The sequence below is a fragment of the Mauremys reevesii genome, linkage group 2, assembly GCF_016161935.1.
Source record: "Mauremys reevesii isolate NIE-2019 linkage group 2, ASM1616193v1, whole genome shotgun sequence".
Lineage (NCBI taxonomy): Eukaryota > Metazoa > Chordata > Testudines > Geoemydidae > Mauremys > Mauremys reevesii.
In genome coordinates, this window is record NC_052624.1 from 23,911,594 (window position 1) to 23,935,627 (window position 24,034).

Below are 24,034 nucleotides of genomic sequence, written 5' to 3' on the forward strand. Positions count from 1 at the left end.
TCTTCCTATGGCTGTTTACTTACCCATGGTTAAAGTGTGTGTTTTTTTAGAACAAGGAGTGTGCTTTCTTCTATTTTTGGGAATTATCTAGCACATTTTGGGTGCTACTAAAAATAAATAATTCAACTCCTATGAACTATGGAAATCCTAGTCTTCCATTCCTTTTATTTCTCTATTTTAACAACTCCAACAATATCAATTTTATTTTATATTATACCTATGTATACACGTGCAATATACAGAAAGGTGTATGCGTGTGTGTGTGTTGAATACATACAGCCAAATGTCCAATCATGAAACTTCAACCTTTTCTAACATGATGGCCTTGCTGTGTAAATAAAGAGAAAGGGGAGAAGCTGCCCTCTTAAAACACTTCCCCCTCACGCTCACAGTCTCTCAAGGAAAGGTCTTTCTTTGTGTCATAAATCACTGAGAGATGAAGAATTATTGTCTAATTCTTAACCATCTTCTACTGTTGTAACATTTGGAAATTTAAGATAAAGATGTTCTGGTGGTACTGAAATAAGTGTGGTTTAAGATTACCCTTTACGAAAATGTGGGCTTATTGTTAGAAATGCAAAGCAGATGACCTGGTGTTAATGTATTTTAGTGTATGGTTGTTCAACTGCCTATTCAAATTGTGCTAGAAAAATCGAATTCATTAAAGTCACAAAATGATAATTGTGTATATTTTATTGTACCTAAATATTAATTAAAGTTAAAAATATCTTAGCTCTACATGGCATTTAAAACAGGGATATATTATAATAATAATATAATCAAATAGCTCTTAGTCTAGTGAAAACTTTAAAGAAATTATATCAATTTTTGTACTCTTAGCCTAAATAAGTGACATAAATAAAAGGTGTGTATTCTAAATGATTACAAGCTAGCTAGGAGTACCCAGCTATGTAAGTCATTTTAGTATATCTTATGGGACAGAGAGCATATTTAAGAGCAGTTCAATGTATTTTCCCTTCTACTTGACTGGCATGACTAACAGGCACTAAACTTCAAACACCTGAGAAATAGAATTGGAATGTAGATCATGAGGCAGGAACAACAATGCACCTCTTAAATAGTCAAGCATATGCATGAGAAAATAATTTATTTTTCCAAAATAAACTCCTGCTTTCCAAGAAAGACTCTGATGGATTATTGCAAATGAGCTGAGAAGTGTCATTCCGGCATGCTACACAAACGACATAAATAGAGAAGTCAATATAAGTAGCCTTTCATATTGAAGTGAAGCACAGGTATGTGAATTACAAGTTTATTTCAGAACAATATACAAATATTGGATTTATATATAGAAAACTATTGGTCCGGGATTCAAACATCATTCAGATCACAACTATGCATGTCTTGGAGATGAGATTCAATTGAATAAGTTGCACACATGGAAATACTCTCAACCAGCTACCCCTCTGGATAAAAGGCACTGAGATAAGAAACTAACTGGCTGATACTAAACATGCGCATGATGGAAGTGATGCTGGTAGGAAGAAAGCAGTGTCTGCCAAACCTAAAATAAACCATACATATACTGAAACTTACATAACAGTTGGCCTGTTCCTAGTATTACAGTGTGAATAAATGCACTCAGCATTAATAGAATAAAACTTCAAAAATAAAAGCACATAGTACATTAGTCAACCTATATACATACAATATGGACCAAACTCTTGGTACAGTAGAAGGATGGCCATCAGGGAGCAGATTATGGCTCCCTGATTCTCAATCTGCTCCATACCCACTATAAATTAGAACAGTTTGGGGCTGGAGAGATTAACAGATTCACTGATTTTAAGGTCAGAAGGGACCACTATGACCATCTAGTCCTACTTGCATAACACAGGCCATACAACTTCCCTGAATTAATTCCTGTTTGAACTAGAACATAACTTTTAGAGAAATATACAATCTTGATTTAAAATTTGACAATGATGGAGAACCTGCCACAGATCCTGGTAAATTGCTCCAATGACTAATTACCCTCATTGTTAACAAGATATGTCTTATTTCCAGTGTGAATTTGTCTAGCTTCAACTTCCAGGCATGGGATCATGTTGCACCTTTGACTGCTAGACTGAAGAGCCCATTATCAAAGTTTTGCTACCCATGTAAATACATATAAACTGTGATCAAGTCACCCTTTAACCTGTTCTTTATTAAGACAAATAGATTGAGCTCCTTGAATCTCTCCCTAAAAGAAACGTTTTCCAATCCTTTAATTATCCTTGTGGCTCTTCTCTGAACCATCTCAACATCCTCCTTGAATCATGGACATCAGAACTGACACAATATTCCCAAATAAAGAGATAATATAACTTCCTTACTCCTACTTGATATTTCCCTGTTTATACATCCAAGGATTATGTTAACCCTTGTGGCCACAGCAGCACTCTGTGAGCTCATATTCTGTTGATTATCCACCATAACTCCCAAGTCTTTTTCAGAGTCACTGCTTCCTAGGACAGAGTCCCCTATCCCGCAAGTATGGTCTACATTAATTGGTCCTAGATGTGTACATTTACACATATTACATTTAGCTATATTAAAATGCATATTGGTTGCTTGTGCCAAGTTTACCAAGCAATCCAGATTGCTCTATATCAGTGACTTATCTGATTCATTATTTACCACACCTCCAGTCTTTGTGTCACCTGCAAACTTTTATCAGCAATGTTTTTATGTTTTCTTCTTGGTTCACTGATAAACATGTTAAATAGTGTATGTCTAAGGACAAATATCTATGGGATCCCGCAGCAACCACACCTACTCTATGATGAGTCCCCGTTTGCAATGATATTTTGAGACCTGTCAATTAGCCAGATTTTAATCCACTTAATGTGTGCCGTGCTGATTTTGTATCATTTTAGTTTCTTAATCAAAATGTTGTGTGGTACAAACTGTAATGCTGATGCACTAGCACTAAAGAAGTATCCCTATAGAAAAATTCTGATTTGACAGAATGATGCAAATAATATAATTTTAAATTTATATGAAGAGATATTGAAACAAAGATTTGTTTTTAATTAAAAGCAATCTTTCTGGCTTTTAGTTTTACTGCTAGGTAAAGCACAAAGTGACCAAAATGAAGTCAGCACAGAATCATCTCATCTAGATTAAGGTAGCACAGAAATGTTTAGAAGTCCTATTGTGCCTTATTTTTGTTTGGAAAGACATTTGATAAAATACATGATAAATCACTGTCTCTAAAGTTCCATCAAAAACTGACATTTTCACAGCTCTAGCATGATCTGCTGTACAGATTCTTCACAAGGAAGTGTCCCTGGCCCTTTTAACTCATATTAACTATGTATTTACTTTATGAAAGTTGGAGAAAACATTGTGAAAATGTAAAACATTGGCTGCCCAACTTCTGGGCTGGCAAAAGCTATACTGACTCACAGGAAAAAAAGCAGGAGAATCTTAGTACAACATATGGTCAGTCTATAAAGTTCACTGTAATTTAAAAGGTTTCTCGTGCCAGTAATACATTTTAATGTTTGTAGAAGGTCTCTCTCTATGTCTATATTATATAAATAAACTATTATTATCTGAGGTCCTGCTCAGGCCACTGCCAGCTGAGTAAATGAAACCCCAGACTGGCAGCAGGCTGAGCGGGACTGGTGACTGGAACCCTAGACAAGGATCCCAGGCCCTGCTCAGCCCGCTGCTGGTCTGGGGTTCTGACCCACAACTCCTGCCACCCAGGATCCTGCTGCCCCCCCCCCAGCCTGCTACCAGCCTGGGATTCCGCTCACCCAGGCTGGCAGGAGACTGGCAGCAGACTGAGCCACTCAACCCCAGCCCGCTGCCGGCTGAATGACTGGAACCCCAGGCTGACAGCAGGTTGAGTGGTTCAGCTGGCCTGCTCAGCCCTCTGCCAGTCTGGGGTTCAGAGCAGTGATGGGCTGAGCTGCTCAGCCTGCCAATCAAAAATCAGCTCACCTGCCACCTTTGGCACGTGTGTGTGGTGTGCCGACCCTGCTTTATACACTAGTAAGGAGATGAGCATATTACAGTTGTTGGAGGCTCTTATCAGGAGTAACAGGCTATAGGAAAGTCAGTCAACATTTTTGTTTCTCTGATTAAACTGGCCCACTCCTGCCTCAAACCAAACCTGTCACTAATAATTGTCAACAACTTAATTTTCTGTTTTTGGCTAAGATATTAATTTTAAAAAAATATTGAAATTGGATTCAGGATTGTTAGCAAGATTTTTTGGCAAACAAAGTTGTTAAATGACAATCTAAATGGCAACACAGTACTGCTTTCATGCTTGGCTCACCCCCCAGCCTGCTGGTCCAACAGCTGCAGTAGACCCCAAAATCCACCTCTTGGGGTGCAGAGTGGCAACAGCAGCAGCAAACCCTCAGGTCCAATCACAGGCCAATGGGCACCACCACCAGCCTTACGGACCATGGTGAAGTTAGCACAGCATCTGATCTCAGGGACAGGTCACCCATGGAGCCACAGCAGCTCATCCTGCCCAGTGCGGATGAGATGGATCACTGCCAGTGCCCAGATCCAGATGTCCTGATTTTATAGGCCAGTCCCGATATTTGGGGCTTTAGGATATCTGCTCACCTACCCCCAACCCCTGTCCTGATTTTTCACACATCTGAGCACCTCACCCAACCCAGCCCTGACAGAGGGGAGGGAGGAGAGAGAGATGATGCCGTGGGGGAGGGAGAAAGGAGAGGGTGCTCCATGGGGCAGCGGGGAGAAGAATGGATATTATGGGGACAAGGATACTGGTTCCAGAGCCTGCCTCACCTCACTTCAGCCAGGGAGAAAGAGTCACATTCACAGGTGAGCTCCTTCCCCCACCCCAACCTGGTGCCCCAGACCTAGTGGTGCCAGGCGGCCCCTGGGTACAAAGTCCAACAATTTACAGAAATCGAAGTATTTCAGCTCTCTACTCCCTCCTTTCCTTCCTTCCCCTATGATGAGATAGGACCCACAGTGTCCCTATTCCAATAATGCTCTGCACCTTTCATCTTTAGATCTTGGAAGCACTTTGCCCGGCTTTGGAAATCATTGTGTCCATTTCCACATATAGAACTTGAGGCACAGGGAGACGAAGTAACATGCCCCAAATCACTTTGCAAGTCAGTGGCACACACAGAATTAAAACGTTGCTCTCTCACTTCTCAATCTCATGGCCTATTCTCTGGACTATGCCAGGCAAAGTACTGCAGGAATTCAGCCCTCTTGTAACATATAAGGTCTAAGGCTTTGGGTACGTCTACACTACAGGACTATTCCGAATTTGCATAAACCTGTTTTGTAAAACAGATTGTATAAAATCGAGTGCGCGCGGCCACACTAAAGACATTAAATCGGTGGTGTGCGTCCACGGTCCGAGGCTAGCATCGACTTCTGGAGCGTTGCACTGTGGGTAGCTATTCCGTAGCTATCCCATAGTTCCCGCAGCCTCCCCCGCCCCTTGGAATTTCCGGGTTGAGATCCCAGTGCCTGATGGGGCAAAAATCATTGTCGCGGGTGGCTCTGGGTAAATGTCGTCAGTCACTCCTTCCTCTGGGAAAGCAACGGTAGACAAGCATTTCGCGCCTTTTTTCCCTGGATTGCCCTGGCAGATGCCATAGCATGGCAATCATGGAGCCTGTTTTGCCTTTTGTGACTGTCACCATATGTGTACTAGACGCCGCTGACAGAGGCGATTCAGCAGCGCTACACAGCAGCATGCTTTTGCTTTTGCATGACAGCAGAGATGGTTACCAGCCATACTGCACCATCTACCAATCCATAAATTGGTAAAAAGATGATCATGGCTACCAGTCGTTTTGCACCATTTGCTGCTGTCATAAGTGCCCCTGGCTGCTCTTAGCCAGGGGCAAAGTTAAAATTGGGAATGACTCCCAGAGTCAATCCCTCCTTTTTGGTATCTAAAAATAGAATCAGTCCTGCCTAGAATATGGGCAAGTGTACTAGAGAACCACTGTATCAGAGAGCACAGCTGCTCTGTGTCAGATCCTGCAGAAATTATGAGCTGTATGCTATTCACAGGGGGTGCTCCTGCAACAACCCCACCTGTTGATTCCGTTCTTCCCCCAGCCTTCCTGGGCTACTGTAGCATTGTCCCCCCACTTGTGTGATGAAGTAATAAAGAATGCAGGAATAAGACACACTGACTTGTTAGTGAGAAATGAGTGGAAGGCAGCCTCCAGCTGCTATGATAGTCCAGACAGGACAGTAAGGAGTGTGGAGCAGAGGAGCCCAGCATCCCTCTGCTAGTCCAGGGGCAATTGAATCTTTTTTTTACACATGAAGGGTGGGGGCTGACAGAGCTCAGCCCCCTGTTGCTATGACAACGATGGTTATCAGCCATACTGCACCATCTACCAGGAAAAATTAGGGCCAGGCACCCTTGATAGACCTCACCGATGCTAGTCTGCATGGTTACCAGTCCTTTTGCACTGCCCCATGTGCCAATAGGCTGTAACGAGGACGGATACCAGTCGTATTGCACCATCAGCCACCCATGGCGGGGGGAGCAAGGATGTTGGTGTTGAGTGCTGCAGCATTGGGTCTATCTGCAGCATTCAGTAAAGATAGGGTGACATGTTAAAGAGTCAAGAGAGGATTGTTTTCCCTTTCACTTCTGGGGATGGGGGGTGTGTGTAAATTGCCGAGCTATGCCCTGACCCACCGCGGACACTGTGTTTGACCCTAGAAGCATTTGGAGCTCAGCCAAGAATGCAAATACTTTTCGGAGACTGCAGGAACTGTGGGATAGCTTGAGTCCTCCAGTCCATGAGCGTCCATTTGATTCTTTGGCTTTCCGTTACGTTTGTCACGCAGCAGTGCGCTGAGCCCCTGCTATGGCGTCTGTCTGGAGATTTTTTAAAAAGGATTTGGAATTTCGTCTTCTGTAACGGAGCACTGATAGAACAGATTTGCCTGTTCTATCAGCGATCACATCCGCATGGTCCATACGGGAGCTCTTTCTTTATTTTGATTTTTAACTGCATCGCCACACGTGCTGATCTGAGCTCCACGCTGGGCAAACAGGAAATATTCAAAAGTTCGCGGGGCTTTTCCTGTCTACCTGGCCACTGCATCCGAGTTCAGATTGCTGTCCAGAGCGGTCAGTGGTGCACTGTGGGATACCGCCCGGAGGCCAATACCGTCGATCTGCGGCCACACTAACCCTAATCCGATATGGTAATTCCTATACTAGCGCTACTCCTCTCGTTAGGGAGGAGTACAGAAACCGGTTTAAAGAGCCCTTTATACCGATATAAAGGGCCTCTCAATGTGGACGGGTGCGGCGTTAAATTGGTTTTACGCTCCTAAAACCGGTTTAAACGCCTAGTGTAGACCAGGCCTAGGTGTGTGAGTAACGTCATCCTTTAGCTGCTAGTGCCATCAGCTAAGGGACAGCTCTGTTAAGCCAAGTGTTAGAGACCTGCATTTTGAGAGCTAGCAGAAAAGGGATTTTTGTTTTGGCTCTTCTCTGATTTATCTGTCTCTCCTCCCCCCCGGTTTTCTGCAGTCCAAGGATTTATTAAATGAGGGTGTGTATCTTGCTCCTAAACCTTTACTTAAATTACACACACACAAATATGAAAGCAATATTAATCAAACCTCATTTTTTTTCATTTGTCAAAAAGGAAGGAGAAAAGTCATAATCGGGGAATTATGGGAGCCCAGGATAGACAATGTGACAGTTTTGTTCTCTATGATACCAGGGAAGCCAATAGTGGCACTACTATAATGTCCCTCTAAATCCTGTAAAACTTCATCGTGGCCAGAGTAAGATTGTTTCAGTCCTAGACTTTCATGCAAAATGGACTTGTCTCTCAAGTTGCCTAATAAGAAACCCAGTGAAATAGGACTTACCTCCTCCACTTTGGGGTTTGCACGTACATTCCCCTGTCAAAGCCAAATGAGCAGAAGCATAGGAGAACTTGACCTGCTCCCAGGATGTTGTTTTTCATGAGTTGAATGCAAAATACTTTCTAAATTTCTTCTCAAAATCCTCAGAGAAACTCTAAGAAAAAGCAAAACATTTTACTTATACAATAAAGAAAATTGACATCTTTTTTGAAATTTTCTCCAATGTGGCACACTGCATGAATAAAAATTTAAAATAAGTCAAAAGATAAGACAATAATTTGAAAACAACTTACTATATTTAACCAGGATTACATTTATCCAGTACTTCAATAACAACAAAGTAACATACTGTGGTAGAAGGACTTATTACCATATTTATAATTTTATCCTGTGTGACTGGCCAATAACACTGGGTCTCTCTAATTTGAACAATCTTTTATTTAAATTTAACTACCTTCCCCATTGCAAACAACACTACTGACCTTAATGTCAGACAACATTATCTGCTCAGTAATTTGCACCAATAGTCTCATTGTATCCTTTTAGCACAGAGGCTTATCAGGGAAAGTCAGGGAGAGTGAAATCCACAGCTCTTTGTAAAAGAAATTGAAGTAATAAAACAAAGATAGTATTATTAACAAGTCTATGCAAGAACACTGCTTCAGCAGTAGCAAGAAGCTGCTTGCTAGCCATTTAAACAGCACCATACTAAAAAATACTAGTTAACCAGTTGAGCCTCTGTCGGCTTCTTTTTTGTCCTCTTTTTCATTGCTCTCTCATATTTCTCCTGCTGTCCTAGCTTCCAAAACCTGCTATTTGAGGCTGTGCACAGATTCGGCAGATTGGCACTATCTGACACCATCAACACCACCCACCAGAGGCAACTAACCCATCAGCTACACAACTAAAGTCACCGTAACAGTTAATTTTTCTGTGTGGATACTCCACCCCGAAGCCCCGCCCCTAATACATCCCTTCCCCCAAGGCCCCACGCTTCACTCTGACTCTTCCTGCCCCTGCTCCACCCCCTCCCCAGAGGTCCCACCCTCACTCTGCCTCTTCCTGCCCCCTCCCTGCCCACCAAATAGCTGATCAGTGGGTGGCTGGTGCAGGCTGAGCACCCGTGGAATCAGCACCTATGTTTTTCTACTTTCTCAGGGATACATACCCTCAACACTACCCCCTAAACCTATCAAATGGATGGCTTTTGCAGTATGATTGGAAGTTTGACAAGTTAGGTGCTATTTCAGATCCAGGAGGTGGTAGGTTCCAGACTCCTGGAGCCATCCAGGAGAATGCTCTGCTAGCATCTCTGCTTTTTTATACCAAAGAGATCCAACTCCAATTTCCATGTTAGTGCCTATGCTGCAGTATGACAGTGGGAGAGAGAAGGTTTCTCCTGAACACATGTCCCATGGCCGTAAGGAACACATTCTGGCTTGCAAAATACAAAAGAAGAGGCGCTAATGAACTAATACACATGACCAAACTCAAGGGGAAAAAATGGAAAATTGTGGCCATGCTATATCCTTATGGGAGGTCTGATTCTGTTTGTTTATAGTACAGAGTACTTAGAATTTTAGGAGGTTTTGTCAGACTATCCTTAATCATTGCTGATGTTTCTGGTGATCTGCTCTCCCCGGGCCCATCTAAGTGAACAGAAGAAACATCTTCCACAAGTTAGTCACCTCAGTTGCAGTGATTTCAGTGTGCTAATTGCATGTGGGGGAATAAGATAATGGTAACATTTTGCAATGTCCATGGATTTAGAAAGATTTGTTATATAACTAACTGAAAAGGGGTGGGAGGTAAGGGTACAGAGTGAGGCTTGCCCTTTAAATAAAGAAGCCTCTTACAGACATTGACAATTTAGCTCCACTAGAGAAGCAGTCATTTTGTGAAAGCAATTTCAAACTGTGACGGTAGTATATGCAAATCAGAGTAAGGGAGGCTGTAATAATGAAGTTCACAACTCCAGGCCTTCAAGGTGCAATGTAAAGAAAATGGCAGTATCCTCTTCGTGTACATTAAATGCCTCCTCAACCAGAGCACTTGACAAAAACCTAACCTTGTAAGAATTCTTTTGAGAGCCCCAGGTCTGAGAAACTCTGGTATGATTGTGTTAGCCTCCAGAATGTATCACTGTGAAATCAAGACATTTCAGAAGGAACTGACCCACAGGGTACAGGCAAGTCCTCTTTCTTTTGCATACAGTGTGTTTTTTCGAAGTTGTTTTCTTTTGTTATTTTATACATTCCAGATGTAAGTAGCACTCAGCATCAGTAAGGTGGCTTGTCAGGAAATAATTGTATAGCATTACAGTACTGTGGTGGTAACAGAGTATTTATTTCCCTGAGAAGCACAATCCACTAAAAGGACAAAAGGGAACCAGGGGTCAAGGAGGTAGAAACTTCAGGAGAATGTCAGACTGTGTGAATGCACACATGGACATAAGCAAAAGAATGTTGCTGAATCTGTTTAATTACATACTTCACCGTACTCCCTTGTTAAGATACTTTTTACAATCTGGAAGGCAGATTTTGCATTGGTAAAATATGTAATGATTTGTCACATGCCTCCTCCTGAATCTTAACTATGGAAAAACTTTATTAGATCAGCAAATCCATCATCACTATGCAGAATATAATACTGCTTGCCATTAAAAAGTCAGTATTTGCCAACAATTTCCTTTCCATGGTATGTGAAATATATGTGGTCAGCTGTGCATAGAATCGACATAACTGACTTTTTAATGATGACACATATAATCCCACAGAGAGGATCTGCTGGACATTAAACTGAACCAACACCTGATTTTAGCCAGATTGAGCAGATTTACTCTATTTTCTATTTACTTCAGGTTTTCATGGTTTGTTTGTACAATGCTGGAAGGCCATTCAAGACATTCTTCATGCTACAGTTTTTTCTTTGTTATTCATGGAAAACGTCTTTTCCAAACAAACAACAAAAAACCTAATCTGCCATTTGCCCCTTCAGGGTGTCCAAAGGAAGAACTTTAAAAAGAAACATTTGCAACTCAGAAAAGCACACCATCTTTACAATAACATAAATAAAGCAAATCAAAAGTTTTAAAAGAGGAACAAGAATATGTTTGATCAATTCAGGAGCAGATCTACTTTATAATCTGGCCATTTACATAGAATAGGATTATATTTTAGCACTAAACAAGTGATAAAGAAACACTTGGTGAAGTATATATTATCTTCTTAAATTTAAGCTTATAATCAGATGTAGCAGTGTCTTAAAAATGCATTCCCCAATAGGTTTTATACCATGCAAAGTAGAGAATTAATTTCACGGGAATTTGACACTGTTTTTAGCTTGTTTTTAAGAAGTACTATTTTTGAGTATTAAAGAACTATAAAGTTTAAAATTGCTGAGACACAGTTTCTAGGATGTTGCAGTGCTGTTTGTTATGTTTCCATACACACATACTTTAAGGTGTAAAATCCTGTGTGTCAGATTAAGGGCACGTCTTCACTGGCAACGTTAAAGCGTTGCCGTGGTGCCGGTGCACTGTCTATATTGGCATGTTACAGCACTGAAACTTGCAGCGCTTGGGGGGAGTTTTTTCACACCCCCGAGTGAGAAAGTTGCAGTGATGTAAAGTGCCAGTGTAGACAAGCCCTAAGGAAAACACGAATGAACAAAAGTCTCAATGGGAGAGCACAGTGTGTTTCTCTCCTTGGTAGCAGACTACACAGTAGCTGCTTCTGCTACAGGAAGTAGGTCTTTCCTAGATTTAAAAAGAACAGGTGTACTTGTGGCACCTTAGAGACTAACAAATTTATTTGAGCATAAGCTTTCATGGGCTATAGCCCACTTCATCGGATGCATAGAATGGAACATATAGTGAGGAGATATATATACAATAATAAATCTATTATTTCTTATGAATCACAGAACAAATCTTATTGTTCACTTTGAGCAAAAGAACAGCTTTGATAGTATCTATTTCATTTGCCTTTTCTCTTCACCCCCCTCCCCACTGTTCATTGTACTGAATGCTTGTTGCACTGAATTGTGTCTTGCTGGTAAACATTGAGCAAGTTCTACTCAGCACAGTAATAGCTCATGTGTCACAGTTTCAGGGTAACTGTACCTTTACCCCACCCATGGCCTGCTCAAGGAATGCCCTCTCTGGTCTCAGGCCACTAGCCATCATAGCTCTCAGGGCAGGAAGTGACCCACATCCCATTGCCATCTGACTGGGGTTTTAGGCTGCAGTTCCTTGGATCTCACTGTGATTCTCCCCAAACTGGTCTCACAAACATTAGGGAAAATGCCGCATGCAGGATTCATAAACATAAAACTGTGAGAAGGACACCCACCCCAGAGTGCATGCAGCAGTGTATTCTGCCTCATGTTCTTGAGTTTTACAACCAAGAGTTCCTTTACAATGCCCCTCTCTGCTCCCTCACCACACCCCACTCACAGGAATTATCCTTGGTCAGTGAGGACCCAGGGTTCAGAGGTGCATCTTGTAAATTCACCTCCCACTGGCAGAGGGAGGAGGGGGAAGAAGGCACCTTGCTTGCTCCACCATATGAGCACTTGTTCTGGCTGGCTGCCCCGCCAGTCACTCTCAGCTCCACCATTCCACTCCGCCAGCCGCCATTCCACTCTGCCGGGTTGCCTCGCCAGCCACTCGCCACTCCACTGGCCACCCTGCCAGCTGCCGTTCCACTCCGCCGGCTGCCTTGCTGGCTGCTGCACTGCACACAGTCACTTTCTGGCTGCCACCTGCTTCTCTACTGTGACTTCTGCAGGCCAGTTTCTTGAGGTTCCCCCCAGATCTCAGTGATCTTCAGCTCTCAGCAATTTTCAGCTTCTAGTGGGTGAACTTCATTGCTGAAGCAGCCAGGGCAGAACACTGCCCTACCACAAGTGATTTCAGCTCTAGTGAGAACTTAACAAAACAAAAGACTCCTAATGGAGACTTACTTAGCTCTGGGCTTGTCTACACAGCCTTGTCGCTAAAAGTCAGCATGTGTAAATGCTCTTTTTCGGTACTTTGTCAGCACTTTTGCCGACAAAATACGTCCAGCCCCGCGAGGTTTGTCGGCAGAAGAGCGCTCATGGTCATGGTCAGAATTCATATTTTGGGAAACTTTGACACAACCTGAAAATGGTGAAGTTCTGCATCAAAACTTTGTCTCTGTTTGCCTCTCTCTCTTTAAATCTGTAATATTCCTTATTCCTTTATCTTCAGATTTCTCTTTTCCCTCCAATTCTTCTTTATCAATCTCTCCCCCACTCACTTCATTTTCTGGAACACTTTGGAAAGCCACAAAGAGAGATTGGTCTTTCCCTAAAATATCATCATGGCACTAACAAACTGGCTCTTAACACGGAAGTTAATTTTCTTTCCTTCTGAATGAATTTTCCACTTCTAGTGGGTGAACTTCATTGCTGAAGCAGCCATTCTGTTCTCAATAGCACAGTCATTCTGGTAAAGCCACCTTTTTTGTCACTACTCTTAAGTTTGAAACTTACACAGCCTCATTAAGAATGCATCAACAGTAAGATATTGCTTTGATATCATGATGATTAGCATCTTTAGGTTTGTTCTGCAGAAAGGCTTAAATTGGCTAATACCATACCTTCCGTTGAAGTCAATGGAACTACACTAGTTTATCTGGTTTAGGTTATGGCCTTCTAATTATTATGTGCTTAGTATATGCTAAAATTTGGTAGGTGACTACTGATATATCTTCAACTACTTCAGTATGTAATATTGACCCTTCTTTTTCCAAGGTACTTGTTTGTCTCCTACTGTATGAATACATAGCAAATTCTTCCCCAATTGTATGACATGAGAGATGGGTCAGTGTTTGTCCCAGTGTATTAACTTAAAACCTATATTTCTCTCTCTCCTAACTACTCTACCTCCCCTTTCTTACTTCTCACCAGTTTTCTTTGCATTTTCTTCCCAGAGGTATAAATCTCTGCCATGCATATGGAAACCACTCAGCTTTTCTTCTGGTCCTCAATAAAAATGCCGTTGTGCCATGAAAACATGAATTCATGTCTGATAAGAGCTCCCCATGGGACTGCTAGTCAAGTTTAGCCACAAACCTCAGAGATGGTAATATTGGAAAAGTCAAATTAATCAACTGCTGTAAACTCTTTCAAATGAGCTCCCAAACACGGTACTTAACTATTATTTCTTAGGAACAGCACTGGAGAATTTTCTAAGGAAAGCAGTACAATTTAGATTTCACACTGGATTGTAAAATAAAGTATTAGAAGGTCTTCAAAAGTACTATGTTCAGCACATGTCAATAAGAAACTACATCCCTTTTGGGGTCCCTACAGTTGTTCTATAACATTAGTGTTTCTTTCAGTTGACATCTCTGTATTTCCAACCAAATTCAAGCCCCATAAAATGAGATTGTAATTTTTTTTTTTTTTAAATCTCATGATTTTGAAGCTGTGGGGTCTGTTTATTTGCCTTCTGGAGTTTGAGCCTTTAGGGTTCACATTTTTAAGCTTTGGTCCACCACAACGAGGGCTAGATACTTTTTTTTTTTAAGTAAAAGAAAGCTGAAATTTTCATGTAATTAAATGACTCCAATAGCTGAGAAAAATACCAAAAAATCATGATAGTTATCACCACTGCCCTCTTTGAGACTGAATATTCATTGAAGGACATAAATCCACACCGTGTAGAGGTTAAGCATAGGAGTTTATTATGCACAGCGCTAGCGGAGTGTCACCTTGCTTATTAGGCTCAGAGACACTGTCAATTAATTGATTACAATAGAATATATAGATTTTCCATGGGTGGGGGAAAATGATGGGGTAGGCAGTTCCACACCCTGGGATAGGTTTTGCAGCAAGACAAGGTAGCACATTAGCCAATGGTTAAAAGGTTACATAATGTCTCCACCCATGGTCTCAAGTTAGCAAGTTAACATTAATACTTTGATAAAATGTTATTAGTATAAAATATATATGTTGAATTCTGATTTGGGGTCCATAGGAATGGAGCAACTCCTTTGATTGTCCAACAGGTACATTCTTAGGGGTTAAAGCAAAGAAACAGTGAAAGTATATGATAATACAGATTGTCTCCTTTATGTTTTAAGGCACGGCATTGGTCCCTGGGAAGGGAGGTGGAAGGATGCCATATCTTATACTGACATGTGCCAACTTTTCATAAACTCAAGGTTAGATCTGTGGGAAGAACATTCCCTACAGAAGAGACTGACACAATAGGAAAAGGGATCCTTTGTTCAATCTGAAACATTAGATGAAACGTAATTATTCAGTTATTGCTTCAATATCTGGCATTTCTACTGACCAAGCATATCTTAGCAAAAGCAATTATCTTGTTTACCCCAGCTTTCTTTTAGCTGATCAGTATTTGCTAGGCCTCTGGTCTCTTGACCAAACTCTGGACTTTTGGGTCTGGAAAAGAGCTGGAACAATCGATATACCAGGTTGTTATATAAGATGCACATGGATTTTAACCCTTCATTCATCTTCCAATAAGCACAGTGCCAGGCAACTCACAGCTTTTAAAGATGTGCTCTGCAGACCTGATTCTTCTGTCACTAACCAATGAGAATCAGGCATAACTAAACTAAGGTCAGAGTGACAATAGTGAAAAACTGGTGTGAGATAAGAAATAAGTTGACTAATCCCTGGTCTACTCTACAAATTTATGTTGATATAATTGTGTCACTCAGGAGTGTGGATTTTCCACACCCCTAAACAACATAGTTATACTGACCTAACTTCCAGTGTCGACAGGCTATGTCGACGGGAGGGCTTCTCCTGTCGACATAGCTACTGCCTCTCAGGAAGGTGGAGTACCTATGCTGACAGCAGAGCTTCTTCACTAAGCACTGCTACAGTGAAGTGCTGTAAGTATAGAGGAGTCCAAGGGCCATACTATGCTGTCAGCTCAGTAGAACACGTCTCCACTGAACTGAGAGTTCTGTTTGAAAATCAAGGGTATAATGTCACCCAGAGTTATTTGGAGTGAAACATCTCCATTTTCACAACCACATTGTAACACCTGGGAAGTGTCATTTTACATTTTTTATGTAATTCTATAACTTCATTGCTATTTAACATGGAGCCCTATAGGGCCTCTCTTCCCCTGTTCCTTGTGAATGCAATGGAATATAATTTTGACTTTAAATATAGTACTGTATTAATCTGTTAATGTCTTTAAGGTACCACCGGACTCCTCATTGTGTAATGGATTACTGTACATAGATTCATAGATTTTAAGCTCAGAAAAGACCTTATGACCATTACAATAATCTAATTTGACCTTCTGTATACACAGGCCATAGATCCTCAGACAGCAATTCCAATTCCTTTTTGAGAAATAACATGCCTTGATTTACGGACTTCAAGTGGTAGAGAATCCACCAAGTCCTTAGGTAACTTGTTCCAATGGTTAATTACGCTCAGTGTTAAACACGTGTGCTTTATTTCTGGTCTGAATTTGTCTAGCTTCAGCTTCCAATGACTGAATCTTATTATGCCTTTTCCTGCTACATTAAAGAGCCCACAACTATCAGAAATCTCTTCATCCATGTACATACTTGTAGATTGTGAGCAAATCACCTCTTAACCTTCTCTTGGAGAAACTAAGGCCTTGTCTACACTGGCACTTTACAGCGCTGCAACTTTCTCGCTCAGGGGCATGAAAAAGAACACCCCCCTGAGCACTGCAAGTTTTAGCGCTGTAAATTGCCAGTGTAGACAGTGCACCAGATAGCTATTCCCCTCATGGAGGCGGGTTTTTTATAGCACTGGGAGACTTCTCTCCCAGTGCTGGTGCCGCGACTACACAGCTACATTAAAGCATTACTGCAGCAGCGCTTTAACATTGCTAGTGAAGACATGCCCTAAATAGACTGAGCTTCTTCCATCTCTCATTTTAAGTGATGTTTTCCCATCATCAAATCATTCTTGTAGACTTTTTCCAATTTGTAAACATTCTTTTTAAAGTGCAGACACAAGAAGCGGACACAGTACTCCAGTAATGGTCTCAGTAATGCTGTATAGAGGTACAACTACCTTCCCATTTCTGTTTCCATAATCTTTTGCTTATATGTCCCAGGATCCCATTTGCTCTCCTAGCTACAGCAGTATGCTAGGAGTTCATGTTCAGTTGGTTATCCATCAGGATCCCTATGTTCTTTACAGTGTCACTGCATTTCAAGATATAATCTCCCATCTTTTAAGTGTAACCTGACCTACATTCTCTGTTCCTAGATGTATGACTCTGTATTTTGCTGTACTAAAAACTCTTGCCAAAATGAGCCTACCTTGCCAACTGATACAGATTGCTTTAAATAGCTGACCTGCTACTATCGTTATTTATCACTCCACCATTTTTTAGTGTCAAACGCAAATTTCACCAGCAATGATTGTGTGCTTTCTTCCAGATCACTGATAAATATATGATTAGCATTGGGCCAAGTAAATCCTTTCAAGACCCCACTGGATCTGTGCCCCTCTTTCCCACAATTGGTGTTGATTCGCCGTTTACCATTATTTATTTAAATCTATTAACCAGTTTTTAATCCATTTAATCTGTTACGTTGCTTTTGTATCATGCTCGTTTTTTTTATTCAGAATGTCATATCATGTCAAGTGCCTTACAGAAGCATAAATACAGAAGGTACTGTGTATCTTAAGATCTATACGGGTTACAGTAAATAGAGATTTTCTTTCAGCTCAAGTGTTACTTTTTGAGCAGGAAGATCTAAGTTCCTGCTGTCACCATAAAGTTATGAATGACCATTCTGTGAAGCATAGAGACAAGCATGATATTGCTAAATGGCTATGGTTTTGTTAACAGTATATTTGCAATATGAACATCATAAGCTGCTCTTATTTTTTTATTGATTGCTTGTCATTATAGTCCTAGTTCAGCAAAGTAGTCAATGGGAATTTAGCATGTGCTTAAGTAATGAACTAGGGCCTCTGTTGGTTCCTCTAGTTGAGATTTGGAGGTGCTGATTGGGAGTTCCCCTTTGCTTTATTTTGTTTTTGTTTGCAGGGCAATAAAGGGATAATTAGTGGGGGGAAAAAGCACCATAGAAATAATATGTGTTCTGGTGCAAACAAATCCCGGAAATGAAGACATTAATGAATCCTATGGTGGTGCTACTTCACAGAAATGCTGCCTGCTGTGATTTTTCAGATAATCTGGAGTAGATTAAAAATATGCAACTACTGAAGAATGTTGAGGTTTCTGAATTGTACTGAAAATAGCCTGCATATTCAAAGTTAAGGCTGGCACTACATTTAACTCAATGTGAGAAGAAGAAGAAAAAAAAGCACATTGGAGTGGTCCTCAGATCATGGCAAATTTAAGTTTGAAGGGCGGTGTTTATTCTAACAACACAAAGAATGATGTAAAACAATATAAAGATATTTTTCTTAATGTAGCCTGATCTATAGATTATGTATTAATTATATTGATTACTTAAGAATTCCCAGTTATCACTTCAAGGGTTGACAAGATCTATTCAAATTATTATATAGTTGGGAACCCTGGTGTGCACAGCTGAAATAGTCACACTATAGGCACTCTCCTATATTTATAAATAGTTTATTAATATATTTAGCACAGTCACTAACACTTGAACTCAGTAAGGTGCACAGAGGTACTACAGAATGTACATCTGCACAGCCATATACTCACACCATCCCCTGCAGAACAACCTGAAATGTTAGTCATCATCATCATCTTCCCCCCCATCACCAGTGGCCATCATTCTGGCACCTCCCACGGACTACATCTCCCTCTCCTGTTGCTCCTGGGCTGGTTTGCAACTTTTATAATATGTTACGCTGACACTACTATGTTTGATACATATTCCGTAGGGGATTTGCCCCTTTTCCTTATTTGTATTTCCTCCCTTACTAATGTTAGAGCATCCTTCTCCTATAGGTTAGTATATCAGTGATCTCAACTTATTATCATATACGTTAGTTCATTGCCATGGCCCTCTTGTGGTTAGGTATCTGCAGATGTAGCTCATGTATTTGTTATTGTTGTGACCGTCAATTTGTTGCCATAACACTCTTGTGGTTGGACTCCTGTTCCTGTGGTTGGAAATTCCCCTTAAACATTCTTTTTTCAGTTCCCCAATACTTGGGGTTTTCCATTTGGCCATTTGTCTGTGCCAAAATTCATAGGCCTCAATCCTTATGCTAAAACTGCTGAAGCTAATGTCTTACAGGATAAAGACTGTAGGTTCCTTGCATTATAGCTGAATATAATGAAGGCAAGCTAGCCTCATGGGCTACAATAAGACCTATTTTAATTTTACTTGAATCTTTGTCCAAATAGAATGGATAAAGTAAGGCTCTTGGACCCATACCCTCAAAGGTATTTGAGCCCGCTGAAATCTTGGCTTTGGAGGCTCGATAGTTCAGGGAATTACAACAGGATATATAGCTTTTTATCACTACATCACCTGCATGAATCTGACCTTGGTCCGTTGTTACATCTAATGGCTGACAGAGGCCCATAAAATGAGTTGATGGTATCAATCTGTTTCTGACATATCCAAATGGATAACGCAACCCTAATCACAATGGGTACTAATAGGCACCTCAGTTGGTAGCCTCACCCAAGAGGACAAATGCACCTCTACCTCGATATAACGCTGTCCTTGGGAGCCAAAAAATCTTATCACATTATAGGTGAAACCGTGTTATATTGAACTTACTTTGATCCACCGGAGTGTGCAGCCCTGCCCCCCCGGAGCACTGCTTTACCGCATTATATCCAAATTCGTGTTATATCGGGTGGCGTTATATCGAGGTAGTGGTGTACTACTGAATAGGCACAGAAACCAGAGATGTAGTATCTCCAAAGTCAAAGCAAAATTATATTAAGCGGTCTGCGGTAACTTGCATTGCTACTCCCTGTTCTGTAGATTAGACCTTAGTCCCCAGTGCTGTCAATATAACACTACTCATATGCACTAAATTAGCTTCAAAAATTTTTTTTCTTATTGACGATCTGGTGAACAACCTATACAGATCCAGACAGATATATCTGAGCCCGCCCTACTTTTAAATCAACCCGTAGTCATTTATTTTGAGATTTTAGAAATTAGCTTATATTAAAAAAAGAAAAAGAAAAAACCCACCTACCTAGAAACTAACAGTTCATAATGAGTGGCCTGTGCAAGATGGAGATTTATCCACTTATTGCGTTTTAGCAAATAATAATATACTATTTTTATTGAGTTTTAGGAAATAATATTGAAAATACCCACATATCAATCAGGATGAAAACAGTAATATTCCTATTTTGAACTGATGGAATTCTCTTCAGATGAATGTTGCTATATAAATAGGGCAGAGATCTATTTTTTTCTTTAAAGGTCATATACTTGGATACAAAGTTTGCTATTTCATATAATTACATAAGAGCCAGCATGGACTCTCAATAAAGAAATATTAGAATTAATTAAGGCCTCATCCTGCAGATACCTACAAGCTTGCTTAGCCTTAAACATGCAAATAGAATGGCTTGCATGCTTAAGTGTTTGCAGAACCGGAACTTTAAATAGGAATTAATTGTTTTCACCAACTAATTAAGAAATACACCAAGACTCCATTCCCCATTTTAAAATTTATTTAACTATATTAACAAAATATAAAAGGGATGCATCCTGTCATATGATTATCTTGTGGGCATTGAGAGCTTGATTGTCTGCTCACCGAAGTCAGGGACAGAATTCTCATTGACTTCAGGTGACGAGAATCCAAAGCTGTTACATATCTAATGGTCTCTCTCTCTCTCTCTCTCTCTTTTTTCTTTTTTGAAACGTAAGTAATTTTAGGATCACCAAAGCTGGAGATAGAAGGATCTGTATGTGCAGAAGAACTAGGATTAAATTTTGCATTTTTTTCAGTCTAGAAATGAGTATCTGTTTTACCTCAAAGAAAAGCCAAATATATAAAACAGGGATCAGGGAACAGATTTGGTGGGATTAACAAAACCCAGGCAAACCGGGAGCTTGCTGTGTAAAGATTAATATAGACTTCAGGATTTGGCTCAGTCTTAGAAGCCCTCCACAAACATACCTCCCACTGAGTTCTGTGCTCAGAGAGTTTGCAGACTTGAGCTGAAGAGTCTGAGTCTTTTGAATCTTAATAAACTATTTCCCTCAATATCATCTGGCTGTGAATTCTACAGATAATACATTGCATTTATAGCTCCTCATCTGTTCTAAATTTATTGCCTATTAATTTAATTGACTGTTTCGTATGATATAGGAAAGAATAAATAACAGTGCCTTGTTGCCCAATAACGATTGCAATAGAACACACACACACACACACATGTATATTCATCCTGTTAAGAGGAGCTTTATGCATTAACAATTTTGTTCCTATGGCATTTCATTTCCCTCTGTCATTTCACATTAGTTTGCCCTACTTGTATTTTCCAATCCAGAAAGAGCGTATTACTTACTGATATGTTCTAAACTGTAGTACGTAGAAATGGTAAGCAGCATCTGTTCTTGTGCTCTGAAGGTGCACAAGGAGGTTGATGTTGTTTGCTGAGTAAAGTTCTGATTTGCAGATGTTCACATCTCAGACTAGGAGAGCTAATTATTTTAAAATTGGAAGATGCTTTTGTTGGACTGTCAGAATCTTAAGAAGTGTAATGTTTCTGAAATATGTTCATTTGTGTCTACTACACAGGCGTTTAAGCTTCTTTAAAAATAAAAATAAAAAAGCCTGATGTTTGTAATGATTGCATATTGCTTTTCCAATTACCTTCCTTCAGTTTGAAAATTGCTCAAAGGTTCAGAAGAGAAGTTTAAAACAAACAAAAACTATGAAGGGTTAACATAATACTTTTATGTAAAGATTCATACTATGTTCTATGATTTTTGAAACCACCATACATTTCAAATGATTTTTTTTATTTAAAATTTTATCTGCCAAAAGTAAAAATTTTGTACATTTTGTTAGAATTAATTCTGAAAATGTAGTTCCAGAAAAGGAGGTACAATATAAATATACTTACCACAGGATTTCACAATTTTTACATTCAATTGGCAAAATACAATCTCTTGTTTGCTTTGTATCCTACTTTTTGTGCTGTCTTTGGATATCTTTGTGCTACTTTTAGGCTACTTTTTGAAAGCCCTGAGAATGCTCTGTTCTTTTACACAGCTGTCTGAAAACACTGATCCATTGCCCATGTGGGAATCCTGGTGGGCTTTGTAATGGAAGTAAAAACAGGAATTAGGAAGAGAAAAATCAATTTAGCTACAAAGCATAAGGGCCACTGAAGAAATAGTTTCAGTAATAATGGCATGGTGCTATGATTAAGAAAGGGGAGCCCTATAAAAAGTACAAAGGAGTAACAGTCAACAACGTTTTAAGTCACTCCAAATTGATTTAAAGAGCTCTGTGTAAACACGAAAGCTTGTCTCTTTCAACAACTGAATTTGATCCAATAAAAGATATTACCTCACCCACCTTGTCTTTCGAATATCCTTGGACCAACATGGTTCTAACAACTCTGCAAACAAAAGTAATTTTGGCAGTGACAAAGCACCATTACATTCTATGGACACTATAGATATTCTATTTCTATTGGGGCTTGAAGCTTCTTTCAGAAAATAGGTAGACTAATGTTTAAAGACCTGATCGAAAGGGAAATATGTCACAGAGAGACACATCTGCCACAGGCATCATGTTGCTTAGAATCATTGGAATATAGGACATGACACAACATATAATGGAACGAGAGACCAGGCATAACATGGGCAAAGTGATGTGACATAATTTATTCATATTTGCCATCAGAAGTAAATAAAGTCACAATTGTAATTACTGCAGTGTATAGGGAACTAGAAGCAAAATTGCAGAAGCTTTATTGGCCAAACAGAAATTGAAGGTAGCTAATTTATACATAGACACACTAAAGAAACAGTACCCATTATCACTGCTGTCCACTCTAATACATTGTATCTTCGGACAGATTTAATTTAACAAGAAGAGTCTCAATCTGTCACTGCTGCAGTCTATTCTTTTTGCTCTTCACTGTTTCTTTTATGTGTCTGTTGAGGAGAGGAGCCATATAATTAACTAGTGATATTATAATAGGCTCCTTTTTGCCTTATGATGCTGGAAAGAAATGGCTCACATCATTGAGGGAGTTACTGATGCTTATTATACATTCCTTTAAGAGTTGTTTGAAGTGCCCTATATAGTTTCGATGCCTCTTGCCCAGCATGGGTCAAACTTTAAGCTGCTGTACTGAGATGCTGGGCTGTGAGCCCAGGGTACTGTTTGTTTCATCTTAACAGCATTTTACTATCCAGGGAGATACAGAAACTTGGCATGAGAAGGGGGGAGGAGGTGAAGGTGGGAGGGAGAGATATATACAGATATCCCTTTTAACAACTGGCAGACAGATTACAGTTTGGAACCATTTGAACTTCAGCTGTAAAAGAATCAGATAAAGCCCCTCTGCAAAGCAGTACACATGCTGAAGATTAGAGCGGGGTGAAATTTTTTGGATGAATAGTTTATTTGTTGAAAAATGCAGTTTGGGGTCGACTGAAGCGATTCTCAAATTCAGCAAAATTTGCCAAATAGTTTCAGCCAAAAAAAAATAAAATTCTGGCTAGATTCCCAAGGGATCTCAGAAACCATTCACAAAACTGGAGGAGAAGGCAATGCTGTGTTATTTTACTGAATTACTCAGCAATTAGGGCACTCACCCGTGTTGTGGGAAACCCAGCTTCAAATCCCCACTCTGGAGCAGGAACTTGAACCCAGCTGTCCACCATCTCAGATCAAAGGCCTAACTGACAGGCTACCTAGAGTCATTCTCACTTACTCTCTCTGGCCCAATGCATATTTAAGTATTTTTACAACATTGAACTGCTTCAGTTGAGAGAGACCATAAGCAGTAGCCCAGTGGTTAGCGCACTCACCCAACTTCACGTCTCTGTTGTGCCTGATTCAGAGCAGACACCTAATCCTGGGTCTCCCACATCCTCAGCTATTGAGTATAAAGGAGGAACCTACCCTCTGGTTTTGCAGAGCTAACCCATCATTTCCTTTGCTTTCATTAAAAAAGGTTAAAAGTGCCCAGGCATAAAACATTTAATTTGACCTT

The 24,034-nt window shown here is 40.3% G+C and overlaps 1 long non-coding RNA gene across 3 annotated transcripts in view; it reads right to left on the reverse strand.

Annotated features, from left to right (window-relative positions):
* Window positions 1-1,134: 1,134 nt before the first annotated feature.
* Window positions 1,135-24,034, reverse strand: part of LOC120398836 — a 46,105-nt gene continuing 23,205 nt past the window's right edge. For all 3 annotated transcript variants that reach the window (XR_005594735.1, XR_005594736.1, XR_005594737.1), the window contains 2 exons: window positions 7,876-8,026; window positions 1,135-1,525 (listed from right to left, as the gene is read on the reverse strand). This is a non-coding gene — a long non-coding RNA (uncharacterized LOC120398836). The remainder of the gene's footprint in view (window positions 1,526-7,875; window positions 8,027-24,034) is intronic.